The 14,652-nt window shown below is 44.6% G+C and overlaps 1 protein-coding gene across 10 annotated transcripts in view; it reads right to left on the bottom strand.

The window, feature by feature from the left end:
• Positions 1-14,332, bottom strand: part of Znf541 (zinc finger protein 541) — a 43,245-nt gene extending 28,913 nt beyond the window's left edge. For 4 of the 10 annotated variants that reach the window (XM_076572085.1, XM_076572108.1, XM_076572089.1 and 1 more), the window contains exons 1-2: positions 10,394-10,481; positions 9,262-9,410 (exon numbers count right to left, since the gene is read on the bottom strand). The gene's annotated coding sequence lies outside the window, so the exon portion shown is untranslated. Of the gene's footprint in view, positions 1-9,261; positions 10,482-14,227 lie in introns of those variants that run through there. The other 6 variants (XM_042271466.2, XM_016009775.3, XM_076572098.1 and 3 more) reach the window with 3 other exon arrangements.
• Positions 14,333-14,652: the final 320 nt, after the last annotated feature.

The raw sequence follows: 14,652 nt of genomic DNA, 5'->3' as shown, positions 1-14,652 counted from the left end.
GGTGGAGAAAAGGACCCAACCAGTAAAAATGAGCTCATTAGTGAGCTCAATCACTGGGCAAGCTTTAGTGAAACATTTCACTATTAGGATAAGAATTTGTACCATATCAAGCTGGTGAAAGAATACGCTGGCTGTACTTTCAGGAGGCGAGGCTAAAATCTTTTTAGATTATGGATTAGCCTATGGAAAAATGTCCAATGTAAATCAAACAGTGAAGAGGAAGATGGAATAGGAATCTCACACAACTTAAGTAAAACACAGCTCTCTGAACAGATGAAGATAGGTTTCTTCTGTATCGCAGAATATAATCAATATTTATAAGTATAGTTCAGCTATTATTTGGCTTTAAAGGGCTTACTGGGAAATGTTATCATTTTTACTATTTTCTACAGAGAAAATATTTTCCAGTTTCAAATAACCCTGGACTCTTGAATTATAACCTGTTTTTAATGTTCAAGCTATCTGTGTATTATTTCTCCTGCAGTTGTACATAAAATGTTTTTACATTAAAAAATGACAAATACTATAGAACTGTATTACATGAAATGTATAGAATATACAAATTCACAGAGGCAGAAAGATTAGACATTATCTCAAGATGGAGAAGAAAGGAATATAGAGCAATGATTTCCTAAGTACAGAATTTCTGTTTTGTGTGATGGAAAAGCCCCACAAACAGACAGTAGTACCAGGACATAATATCATGAATGTAATAAATCAATACAATTAATGTAATTAATGAATATCATAAATATAGTTATTGAATGAATACTGCAAATGTAATCAATGAATAACACAAATGCAATTAATATCATGAGTGTAATTAATATCTTTAATGTATTATTAATGAATAACATTCATTAATGTACTATTAATGAATATCATGCCACTGAATTGTGAACTTAAAAATGGTTACAATTGCAAATATTATGTTCATTTAAAAAAATAAGGTAGAATGTAATCACCACACATTATTTGTGTGTATGACATTGAAGACAGCGATATTCTAAAATAGAAAGTGGTGATGTCATAGGCCTATGAGGATGCTGGACTAAAGTCTATCAAATTGTGCAAACAGGCAAATTGTATACTATGTGAATTACTTGTCAATATTTTATAAAATGTAAAAACAAAACAAAACAAAACAAAAAAACCGCTGGGCGGTGGTGGCACACGCCTTTAATCCCAGCCTCATCTACAGAGTGAGATCCAGAAAAGGCGCAAAGCTACACAGAGAAACCCTGTTTCAAAAAAAAAAAATCGCTCCTATTGAGGACTGGGGAGATGGCTCAGTGGTTAGGAGCACTGACTGCTCTTCCAGAGGACCCAGGTACAATTCCTAGCATGCACATGGCAGCTGGGATTTGTAATTATAATTGTAATAAAAATAAATAAATAATTTAAAAAATCATTCCTGTTTAGCACTTTCTCTGAGTTAGGTTTGGAACCAAGGGCTTTCTGAGCATTTAACTCACCACTTAGAGCAATCTACAAGTAATTCTGTTATCACTCCCATGGAACAGTTCAAGGAATTAAAGGATTAACCCAGAGTCACTAGAGAACAGGTGGGAAAGCCAGACCAGAAAACTAGGTATATATTTTAGGTCTTGCATTCTTCTTTTTTCTTTTTTGGTCTTGGTTTTTTTGAGACAGGTTTTCTCTGTAGCTTTTGGAGCCTGTCTTGGAACTCATTCTGTAGATCAACCAGGTTGGCCTCAAAAACCCTGAGATCCACCTGCCTCTGCCTCCCTAGTGCTGGGATTAAAAGCATGCTCCACCACTGTACCACTGCATTCTTAAAAACAAAACAAAACAAAAAACCAACCACCACAGTGCTCCAATTAAACTGAAGGTGCAAAGCCAGACAGTAGCACATGACTGTAATGCCAGCACTTAGGAGGCCGAGGCAGAGGACTCACAGCAAGGTCAAGGTGGGTTTGTTCAGCACAGAGAATTCTAGGCCAAAGAATAACACCAATAACCTCAGCAGACCTATAAGGTATCCAGGGTTGGGGCATGGGGCAGGATAGCATTTGCTTTTCAACATATTCCTGAGTCCAGAACAATCAGCTTTCTCTGAACCGCAGGCAGGGTAAAACCCAAGGCCCAGGCTCCACACTGGCCATTTGCAGGCAGTAGAGCACATCTGATTCATTCTGTCAACAAATAAATCCAACAGGTATTTTAGCACATTCTAAACTTGGAATTTGAGGCTAGTCCTTGGGGGCAGGACTGGTAATCCCCTATGACTGTGTGGATCTATTCCCAGGGGCCCAAATACTCAAACAACGTTTTTTTTTTGTTTTTTGTTTTTTTTTAAATGAGTGGTCCTGGTGGTGGTATTGGTTATTGAATGGAGGGCCTTGTACATGCTAGACAAGTGCTTTATCACTAGCTACAGATCCTGCTTTCTAAGAAATTTGAGACCTTGAACTTGCTATGTAGTGGAAGCTGGCCTGGAACTCCTAATCTTCCTGCCTCCAGCTCCCAAGTGCCATGAATGAGGCAACCCATGTGGCTTCTAAGAATCTTGTAATTTTCTGTTTTTACTCTGAAGACAATCTAAAAGAAAAAAGCCCCAGGAATATCTGGATCACTGAATGACCCCTTAGAAGGAAGCACTATGGAGGCAGTCTGTTTTTTTCTCTGCCAGAAAGCACTACTTTGACTGTTGCGGGCTAAAGAGAGGAAGTTGCAGGTAGATTCAGCTAACTGAGGTCCAAGTGATATAATGACCTCTTCTGGCCTCCACAGGCACCAATACACACATGTGCACATATATGTACATGCACAAAGATACATTTTTTGTTGTTGCTGTTTTTTATTTTCGAGACAAGGTTTCTCTGTGTAGCCCTGGCTATTCTGGAACTCACTCTGTAGATCAGACTGCCACAAACTCAGAGATCCACCTGCCTCTGCCTCCTGAGTTCTAGGATTAAAGGCATACACCACCATTGCTCTGCCAAGATAAATCTTTTAAAAAATGAGAAAAGGGGTTAGAGAATTGAGACACCACAGGGTCTTGGCTAAAGCCAAAAAGGGCCAGCAAGACAGTCAGCAAGGGAACTCTTTCCAGGAACATTAAAGATACAGTGAGATAGCCATCCTCTCGTTAAATTAATGTTTGCAATCTTATTAAACTGGCTGGGCTGCCTTGTTTGCATTTCATTTGCAAATTAATTTTAGCTTTATAGCTGCATAAGGGCTATGAGCTTTAGAACCTTATGCCTTGTTTATCATCATGGATGCCTTGTTGAATAGTTTAGAAAACAATTTAATTCAGCACTGGGGATCCAAAGCAACACTATTATTTTTTCTTTTAAAAAGGCCCATCACAAGCGAAGGAGAGGGCTCAGTCGGTAAAGTGCTTGTTGTGCATGCATGACAGCCTGAGTGTGGATCCCTGAAATGAGCATAAAATGACGGGCACAGTGGCATGTGCCTGTAACCCTGTGACTGACAGGGTCCCTAAATTTCATTAGCCAGCCAGTTCTGGGAGAGATCCTGTCTCAAAAAATAAAGGTGGAGAACAATTGAAAAGAGACATATCTTGCCATATCATGCAACATAACACACACATTTATATTAAGAAATACAACACAAGAACTGAATGGTATTGTAGAATAAAATAAAAAGAAAAAAGTATAACAGTGATATAAATATAAAAAGTAATTTCATACAAAAAAAGAAAGAAATACAACACACACAAAAATAAAGGCCAATCAAACCAAACATGGTGGTGGTTCATATCATAGCTTGATATGAGACAGTGCTCTCAAGAGAGCATAAAAGATTACTGTGAAGCTGGGCGGTGGTGGCGCACGCCTTTAATCCTAACACTCGGGAGGCAGAGCCAGGTGGATCTCTGTGAGTTCAAGGCCAGCCTGGACTACCAAGTGAGTTCCAGGAAAGGTGCAAAGCTACACAGAGAAACCCTGTCTCGAAAAACAAACAAACAAACAAAAAAAGATTACTGTGAGCTTAAGGCTAACCAGTGTGACACAGTAAGAACCTATCTCAAAATAAACAAACACATAATTATAATAAAATAAAGTTGAGCATGAGAGCAGATGTTTACAATCCCAGCACTTAGGTAGAAGGATCAGGAGTTCAAGGCCAGCCTCAATTACTATATAGCAAGGCAATATAAAACCTAGTCTCAAACCACATACTAATAGATGAATAAATAGGGCCTATTATAAACTATAGGCCCATTTTCTCTGTCCTATACAATGTTTCTGCTTATTGGATTCATCAGCAACATTTTTTTTTAAATGAAGAGATTTTTATTTTCAGGCACAGTGGCACTTGCCTGTCATCCCAGTACTTGGGTGAAAAGGTCATAAGAAGATCAAGACTAGTCTGAGCAACATAGTGAGATTCAGTCTCAAAAATCAAGGACTGGAGAGAGATCTCAGTGGTAAACCATTTGTGTAGATGCTCAGCCCTTTTTCTATCACAGCACAATTAGAGAGGATTTCCTGACATATACAGACTTCTATCATCTCTTATAAATTATCAGATTTAATATTTCCTGACAGTGAACAACAAAACAGAGCCAGAGATAACTATCATCTCTAGCCAGGGCTCACAGCCTCCCCTGCCCATAGTCTCTACTTGTCTCCCTGGCAGGCCCTTGTAATAATCATCCTCATGATAACAGCATGGACATTATTGAGGTTTTACCACATGCCAAGTACTGCTGAGATCACTCACATGCCATTTTTAGTTCCCCCGACCCCTCTCTGAGGCATGTGCTACATTATTAACCTTGTCATGGGTGACATAAAGAAAACCCAGATAAATAACTCATTCTAATTCAGTGTTAGAATCCTGCCCTGAGCAGTGTGATCTGGAAGCCTTCACACTTAAGTACTCTACTACGCTATTATTCCACACATGACATTGGACTCCTGCCTTGCACTCTGTACCTACATTGTGAACCGGAATAATCAAGGAAGACCTCCTCTTCTAGCCATATGGTTTTAACCAGAGGACTGACTCTTTTCCTCTGATCACTTATTTAAAGACTGGATTTTGTCTTGTGTAGTAGTGGCACATGGCTCTATTTCTAGCACATGGGAAACTAAGGCAGAGAATTGAGAGTCCGAGGCTGTTATGGACTGCATAGCAAAGCTCTGTCATAAGAAAAAAATGAGCCGGGTGGTGGTGGTGGTGGTGGTGGTGGTGGTGGTGGTGGTGGTGGTGGTGGTGGTGGTGGTGGTGGTGGTGGTGGTGCACACCTTTAATCCCAGCACTTGGGAGGCAGAGGCAGGCAGATCTTTGTGAGTTCGAGGCCAGCCTGGTCTACAGAGCGAGATCCAGGAAAGGCGCAAAGCTACACAGAGAAACTCTGTCTCTAAAAAACCAAAGAAAAAAAAAAGGAAAGAAAAAAGAAAAAAAATGAGACACAGAGGAATCTGAAGGACGCTCACAAAGAAAATCTCTGGCACTGAGTCAACTAAAGGAGGATCTAGAATAGCAATCAGGGTACGGTGGCATACACCTCAGTTCCAGCCACTGGGGTGGGGGTAGAGGCAGGACTACCAGGAGTTCAAGGAGTACACCCTGAGTTCAAGCCTGGGACCCTGTTTCAAAAAAGGGAAAGACACAAAATAAAAATCTAGAGCATTTTTTTCTTTCTTTTAAAAAATATATAATTAATTTTATGTTCATTGGCATTGTGCCTGCATGTATATCTGTGTGAGGTGTCAGAAGCTCTGGAACTGGAGTTACAGATAAGCGCGTGAGATGCCATGCGGGTGCTGGGAATTGAATCCCAGGCTTCTGGAAGAGCAGCCATTGCTCTTAACTGATGGGCCATCTCTCTGTTTCATCAGCCCTTTCAACTTTTTTTTTTCCTCCAAAACAGGGTTTCTCTGTGTAGCCCTGATTGTCCTGGATCCATTTGTAGACCAGGCTGGCCTTGAACTCCGAGATCTGCCTGCTTCTGCCTCCCAAGTACTAGGACTAAAGGTGTGTGCCACCATGCCCAACTACATTTTTCTTAATAAGGTAAATGCAGGGCCTCCCAAGAATTTTTCAGGAAGTTCAGAGGTCAAAGCTATTTTTATTCTCAGTGAAGATACATGACACAGTATCTCAGCTGAGTGCATGATGGCTACACACAACCACAGAAACATGTCAATGGTACCCTTCGTACTAAATTTTCTATCATAGTTTTTAATTAAGATGTCATGTATATTCATAAGCAATGGCTTCATTGTTATTGTATTTTGCCATGAAGAACAGAATGTGGTGCCAGGCAGTGGTAGCACACCCCTTTAATCCCAGCACTTGGGAGGCAGAGGCAGGTGGATCTCTGTGAGTTCGAGGGCAGCCTGGACTACAGAGTGAGTTCCAGGAGAGGCACAAAGCTACACAAAGAAACCCTGTCTTGAAAAACAAAACAAAACAAAACAAAACAAAACAAAACAAGAATAGAATGTGGTATTTAGTGTTGTTTTGAAGCAGGGTCCTAGTGTGTAGCTGGCTCTCAGCCTAGTCAGTAGGCTGGCCTTGCACCCACAGAGATCTGTCTACCTCTGCCTCTCTGATTGCTGGGAATAAAGGCAGCCACCACTATGCCCAGCCTGTTCTTATTTTTTTGTAACAGGGTCTTACTGTTTCCCAAGCTGATTTCAGACTCAAACAATCTCTAGCCTCTAGTGACAGAGGAATTATAGGCCTGGCCCACTGTACTCACTCGGATTTTTTGGCCTTGATGTATTTCTTGTCCTGCATGCTTCATACAAACAACAAAACTTTCAGCAAGTCACATTTGACCATATTTAATACTAGCCTCCTGCGTGGCTGGGCTGCTCCACCAGGTCTAGCCACTATCTTAATTTTTCATTGCTGGGGATCAACTTAGTGCTTTGTGCACGGTACACGATTGCAAGACCATGGATTTGCAAATTTAAAGATTAATTCAGAAATGTTTGAGATAATATCTTTGACATATTTAATATCTCAGGAGGGTGAATGCAGATACCCAATGACTTAATTGAAATTCTAATAGAAAAATACTAGTCTACATATTTTACATAAAAACTCTCTGAGATCCTCAAGAATTAAAGGTTTTTATTTTTCCTGAATCAGGATCCCATTGTGTAGCCCCGGCTGACCTAACTCTCAATTCTCTTCCCTTAGCCTACTTAGTTGGGGATTATTGGTATGTGCTACCTTACCCAACTAACAGGTTACTGAAGACCAAAAGTTTAACACCTAATATTCTAAAGAGAAAAGGTCCTCTAAGTGTGTTTACCCTGGTAAGTGTATTTCCTACAGGAAAAAAAAAATCTCTAGGTCTGGTGGTGTAGCTCAGTGGCAGAGTGCTTGCTTAGCATGCTCAAGGTTCTGGGTTGGATTCCCAGCAAAACTAACAAAATTCGTAAGCCTAAAACTTCAAATATAGCAGTGGCTAAATATATTTTCTTTCCTATTTATTTATATTATGTGTTGTTTTTTTGAGACAGGGACTCTCTACATAGTCCTGGCTGTTCTGGACCTATGTAGATCAAACTAGCCTTGAACTCAGAGATATGCCTGCCTCTGTCTCCAGTGCTAGGATTAAAGGTGTGCACCATCACAACCAACTCAAAAATATATTTTCTTTCTTTTTTTTTTTTTTTGAGACAGGGTTTCTCTGTGTTGCTTTGCGCCTTTCCTGGAACTCGCTTTGGAGACCAGGCTGGCCTCGAACTCACAGAGATCCCAGTGCTGGGATTAAAGGCGTGTGCCACCACCGCCCGGCCAAAAATATATTTTCTAAGGCCTCACATTGTCTTTCTTTTTTTCTTTTCTTTCTTCCTTTTTTTTTTTTTTTTTTTTTTTTTTTTGAGACAGGACCTCACTCTGTAGTCCAGGTCAGCCTTGAACTCTCAGCAATCTGCCTCAGCTTTCTGAGTGCTGAGATTATTGGTGTGATTAGTACTCTTAGTTTTTTTTTTTAACTGTTTTCTTGAGACAGGGTTATATGTATCCCATTTGTATGCTTCAAATTCATAGAAGAGAATGGCCTTAAACTTCTGATCCTCTGGCCTCCATCTCCCAAGTATTGGCAGGATAGGTGTGCACTACCACACTAGGTTTTATATAGTGCTGTGGATCACATCAGGGCTTCATCCACGCTAGGCAAATACTCTCACAACTGAGCTACATCTCCTGCCCTGCCATTAAAAATATTAGTATGTTTTGCCTGCACATTTGTCTTTGTACCACATTCGTTCAGTGCCAAGGAAGGCCAGAAGAGGGCACTGGACCCTGGGACTGGGTTAACGGATGGTTATGAGTCACCATGTGAGTGCTAGGAATTGACTCCAGATTCTTTGGAAAAGCAGCCAGTATTCTTAACCAATAAACCACCTCTCCAGTCCCTGCCCTGCCATTTGTAACTATTAAGCTAATTGTTAGCATTAGTAATTTTTTTTTTTTGAGACAGGGTTTCTCTGTGCAGCTTTGCTCATTTCCTGGAACTCACTCTGTAGCCCAGGCTGGCCTCAAATTCACAGAGATCTGCCTGGCTCTGCCTCCCGGGATTAAAAGGGTGCGCCACCACCACCCGCTTAGCATTAGTAATTTAACTTTCACATAAAGACAGTTTATAAGCCTTATCTTAAAAAAAAAAAAAGTTCTCTTCTTGCAAATCCAGCCCAGCATTTCTTTTTTTAAATTTATGTATTTTATGTATATAAGTGCTCTATTTGCATGAATGCTTGCATGACAGAAGAGGGCATCAGATCCTATTACAGATGGTTGTGAGCCACCATGTGGTTGGTAAGAATGGAACTCAGGACCTCTAGAAGGGCAGTCAATGCTCTTAACCACTGAGCCATCTCTCCAGTCCCCCTGGCCTGGCATTTCTGATTGGTTATCTGCACTAGCTGTCATCACTCAACGGGAGAACACAACTTGGATTGTTATAATCCCTCCTACTATGATCCCTCATTTGCTTGTCCCTGTAGGGATCTGAGTTGCTACCCTGAACCAGCAGAAAAGGTAAAAGTTATTTTTTTTCAATGAACATCAACAATGAAAACATACTTCAATCTAATAAAAGTCTGCCTCAGAAGAGGTCAACCGGCCTGTGCCCCGAGATCTCTTTCAATGACTCCCTTATGCTTATACTTATCCTTCTGCTGATTTTGCCAGCAACGTGTATGGTCTTCACACTGGTGTAGAGATGCTCAGAAATGCTGGAAGAGTGATCCACACGACACAGCAGGTGTCTTTGAACAGGTGCAAAGGAAGGAAACTCACCCCAAAAGCAAGTGAGTGATTCTCCAGGAAACAGGAGGGCCTGGCTTAGGCCCCACAGGAAAGGGGGTTCAGGTGGAATCGGACCTTCGCTATCTCCTCCTGGAAGGGTGAGGTGGTAATTTTTGAAAACTCATCCAATATCTTTTGCCCTGAAAACAGGTAGTGAAAAGGAAGGGGCAGTCAGAACTTGGACCCCCAAACAAGCAGGGAAACAGGTATGAAATTGAGAAGAAAGGCAATTTGGGGATGACGTGAAGCAATACTAAGCTGAAGAGATAAAGATGGAGGAAACTACTTTCTTTTTTAAAAAACAAAAACAAAACAAAACCTTATTTCTTCCCCACCACCCCAGCCAGGTAAGAGCAACCTAGAGGGTTTTGAGGGGGGGGGGGGAATCTAATTGTGGCAGAATTGATGATGAAAAGGATTTTTGTCGGGAAAGTAAGAAGGGAGGTTTGGAGAAGCGAACACATTAGATGAAAAACTGGAAGAAATGAGTTGGTTTCTTGTAATTGGGAAAGTATTCCAAAAAGGGGGGTTGTAGTCTAGATATTATTATTATTATCCTATTTTTTCCTGGAAATTGGGGAGATCTTGGCTGAAAAAAAATAGTATTTTTGCTAGAAAAAGCACAAGGAGAGGCATGATCAAGGAAGAGAGGAGAGTTTGTTGTTCCTGCTCGAAGACCCTCAAAAAGAGGTACATCCGGGGCCCCCCCAAACGGGACACCTGAGGAGGAAGGGGGCGGCCAGCAGAGGGGCCTGCGAATGCAAGGCCGCGGTGCAGAAGGCACAGAGGTCGGGTAGGGCCCGCGGCGCGAGCTGGGGCGCTGCGAGGGGGCAGTTGGGGGCCCTGGCAGGGGCCGGGGAGAAAATAAAGGTGGGTGCAGTGGCCTGGGGGCACCCCAAGAGTCTCCTCCAAGGAGGACGGGGCTGCGGGGGTGCAGAAGGAGCGTGCGCGACGCGGAGCTGAGCGGCGTCCTTGGACAGGGGCCACAGAGGCCCGAGCTTGGGGGGAGGAAGACGAAGCCAAGGAGAGGGTGAAGAGGGGTCGAGGTGAGAGGAAAGCGCGGGCAGGCAGGGCTGGGGAGAGAGGGGGAAAGGGGGCAAGGGCAGCAGCAACCGGGTTTTACCCGCCCCCGGGGGCTCGCGCGCCGGGCCTCGTGCCTCGCGCCTCGCGGGGCCTTCCCAGCGGCCGCCCGTCAGCCGCGAGGCGCCCGGACGACGCCCGGCGGCGCGCACGCGCACGCGCAGCCCGGTCCCGGCCCCCCCACCCCCGGGGGCGCGTGCGCCTGCCGCGGTGTGTGTGGGCGCGCGCGCGCGTGCATGCATGCATGGCCCGGCGGCGGCGGCGGCGGCGCGCGCGCGCGCGTCCCACGCGCGGCCCCGGGGCTCCTGGCGCGTGCCCCTGGGCCAGACTCCCCGAGGCTTAGAGGGAGGGGGCGTGGCCTCTGCGGGGCGGGGCGGGGCGGGGGGGCGGGAAACCCTGTGGCGGTCATGTGACCCTTCCACCGGGCGGGAAAGGAGGCGGTTGGTCGCCATTTTGGGAGGCGGGCGGTTGGAAGGTGCGAGAAGAGAAGGCGCAGCCCTGGGAGGGCTGCAGGGGGAGGGGCCGGACGGAGGAACCGAGTCCTGAGAAGGCGATGCCTGTGGGCCCCGGACACCCTCTCGGATCCATCCTCGGGGGCGGCAGGGTTCCCTGGGCGATGGAGACTAGTAAAGCCCGTCTGCGCATGCTCGTGGGCCGGCTGGCCCCTGGAAGCCCAGGAGGGAGATTCAGGTGGCGCCCGGCTGCAGGAGTTGAAAGAGTGGCTTTTTAAAAAGGATTTACTATTGCATTTTAGACAACGCCACGGGTTGAATCCAGGGCCTCGTGCATTGTTGCACAAGTGCTTTTTGCATTGAGCCCCAGGTCCCCTGCACCTCGGAGGTTCTAGGTAGGGGTACACGACCACTGAGCCACGCCCCCAGCCCCTCCGCCTCGGGATTCTAGGAACATTCTTGGCTGCCGAGCCATACTTCCAGGTCCTTAGTGGTAAATTCTACCCTGTTGCCCTACCACTGAGCTATATCCCTCAAACTAGTGAACCCCCTGCCTCAACCTTTGGAGTAGTTTCGATTACAGGCTTTCATCTCTGTTCTTGATCAATTAAAAAAAAACAACTTGATCTATTTATTATATTTATTATCCTGTAGGTCTCACAGAAGATTCAGGAAACTACGTTTTACTGCGTTCAGTTTTTCTATCTTTGGTAATTTTACAAATATGGAGACGAATAAATAGACTCCATACTGATGGGTATAATGAAAAGTACTGTGCCACTCAGCTCTTGGGATTCTGTGGCAGGAGAAATACTACGTTTGAGGACAGCCTGGGCTATAAACAAAACAAGCCTCATGAGATTGCTCACCCAATAAAACAGTCACTGAAACCTAAGTTCCATGTCTGAATTACATGGAAGGAGAACCAACTCCCAAAGTTGTACTCTAACCTCCACATACCACTCTGGCACACACACACACACACACACACACACACACACACACACACACAAAATTTAAAAATACATCTTTTTTTTAAAAAAAAATACATCTTTTATGCTTGTATGTGTATGCTCACATGTGTGTGGTTGTCAGATTCCCCTGGAGCTGGAGTTCAGGTGGTTGTGAGTGCTGGAAAATGAACTTGGGTCTTCTGGTCCTCTGCAAGAGTCGCAAGAGCTCTTGACCTCTGAGCTGTCTCCAGCCCCAATAAAAATAAACCCACAAAATAAAACAAAACTTTTCTTTAAAAACATAAATCTGGGGGCTGGAGAGATGACTCAGAGGTTAAAAGAGCACTGGCTGTTCTTCCAGAGGTCCTGAGTTCAATTCCCAGCAACCACACGCTGGCTCCCAACCCTCTATAATGAGATCTGGCGCCCTCTTCTGGCATGCAGACAGAATACTGTATGCATAATAAATAAATCTTAAAAAAAAAACAAAACATAAATCTGTGCGCTGACTGTGGAAATAAGTACGGATGCTCTTTAGAAAATTGAGAAGGGTTGGGGATTTAGCTGAATGGTAGAGTGCTTGCCTAGCAAGTGCAAGGCCCTGGGTTCGGTCCTCAGCTCCAAAAAAAAAAATTTTAGCCAGGTGGTGGTGGCGCACACCTTTAATCCCAGCACTTGGGAGGCAGAGGCAGGTGGAGCTCTGTGAGTTCGAGGCCAGCCTGGTCTACAGAGTGAGTTCCAGGAAAGGCGCAAAACTACACAGAGAAACCCTGTCTGGAAAAAAAAAAAAAAGACGTGTGTCTGCCGGGCGGTGGTGGCGCACGCCTTTAATCCCAGCACTCGGGAGGCAGAGCCGGGAGAATCTCTGTTTGTTCGAGGCCAGCCTGGGCTACCAAGTGAGTCCCAGGAAAGGCGCAAAGCTACACAGAGAAACCCTGTCTCGAAAAACCAAAAAAAAAAAAAAAAAAAGAAAAGAAAATTGAGATCGCTGTCTCAAAAGAATTTTTGTTCTGTGTTAATTGGTGTCCAACTCTGAATGAGCCAAGAGTTCAACAGCATTTGCTAGGACTCTAGTGTGTGTGCGTACAGTGATGCTCTAAGCCTAGTGGCCCTGATAAGGTGTGAGAGGGTCAGACACAGAGGATGGACAACCTGACAAGTGCTCACACATGTGTCCCTCTGGACCTGTCTCTGCTTCACAACTTAGCTTAGCAGAAACATCTTTAAAAACAAAAACAAAAACAATATTCGGGGGGGGGGGGGCTGAAGAGATGGCTCAGCAGCTAAGAGTGCTTGTTGCTCTTGTAGAGGACCCAAGTTCAGTTCCCATCACTCACATAGTGGCTCACAACCATCTGTAACTCCAGTTCAGGGGGATCCAGTGCCCTCTTCTGACTTTCTGAGTCACTAGGCACTATGGACATGGTGCACACACATACCTGCATTTGAAACACTTATAAAATAAATACATCTAAAAATATATAGAAACAAGTATTAGTCCAGGAGATGTGAGTGGATCCCAGAGATGCCTCAGTGGGTTTACCTGCTGATCAAGCAGGAAGCCCTAGGTTCAGATTCCCAGTAGGCATGTAAAAAGCCAGGCATAGCTACTAGTGTTTGTAATGCCAACTCTGGGAAGGCAGACACAGCTGGATCCCTTAAGCTCTTTGGCCATTAAGTGATCTCCAGGTTCAGAGAAAGACTGTCTCCAAACATAATGCAGAGGGCTGGAGATGTAGCTCGGTATTACAGGGCTTGTCTCTCACTTGGAGACCCTGAGTTCAATCCCCAGCAATACCAAAAAGTAGATTAGTAAGGTGAAGAGTGATTGAGGAAGACAACAGGCCTATATGTCTAGCATCTAGCAAATACAGGCACAGGCACAGGCACAGACACACACACACACACACACACACACACACACACACACACACACACACAAACACACACAGAGGATGTGGGGGATTTGTTCTGTGTTTTCATTTTGTTATGGTTTTTGTTTGTTTCTTTGAGACAAGGTTTCTCTGTGTGGCCCTGACTGTCCTGGAACTTGCTCTGTAGACCAGGCTGGCCTCGAACTCACAGAGCTCCACCTGCCTCTGCCTCCCAAGTGCTGGGATTAAAGGCATGAGCCACCATGCCCAAAATAAATCACATTTATTTATTTTGGAGGGGCTCCCACCATACCATACCATACCATATGTGTGGAGGACAATTTGTGCCCGTCAATTCTCTCCTTCTACCGTGTGGGTCCCAGGGAGTAAACTCAGGTCATGAGGCTTGGCAGCAAGCATCTTTATCCATGAGCCATCTCACCAGCCCCATCTGTGATTTCATTTAATATATACAGCCATTAGCATTTGAATCTAAAATGGGCCTCTGCAAATGTATGTATTGTGTGCACTTGTTCCCCAGCGGGTGGTACTGTTTGGGGAAGTCTCTGGGAAGCAGGCCTGGGAAGGTTATACTCACCCCTAGTTACAGTCTTTCTCTGCTCTCTGGTCCACCATGATGTGAACTGTGTCCATATGTTCTGGTGGGCACAGACAGAACTGCTGTGCTCTGCTTTTCCCATCACGGTGGGAAGAGAGCTCTCTGAAACTGTGATCCCAAATTAAATCTCTTCCCTTACATGGTTTTGGTTACATATTTTGTCACTTGATACAAAAGTGACCCATATAGCACACCGTGTCCAGATCTCCCCTCTGCTCCCCTTGTAGCCCAGGCTAGCCTCTGATTCTCAACCCTATGCTTCAGCCTTCCTGTGTGTGGTGAGGGCAGACCTGTGTCACAGTGTCCACCTCACTCTGCCCCCCCCTTTTTTTTTTGAATCACAGTCTTGTGTAGTTCAGGTTGGTCTCAAACTCACTAAGTAGGAGGCTGACTTTGACCTTCTC

Source organism: Peromyscus maniculatus, chromosome 1, assembly GCF_049852395.1.
Source record: "Peromyscus maniculatus bairdii isolate BWxNUB_F1_BW_parent chromosome 1, HU_Pman_BW_mat_3.1, whole genome shotgun sequence".
NCBI classification, from domain to species: Eukaryota; Metazoa; Chordata; class Mammalia; order Rodentia; family Cricetidae; genus Peromyscus; species Peromyscus maniculatus.
Note: the sequence above shows the minus strand (reverse complement) of the source record. Positions and strands in the feature narration are given on the sequence as shown.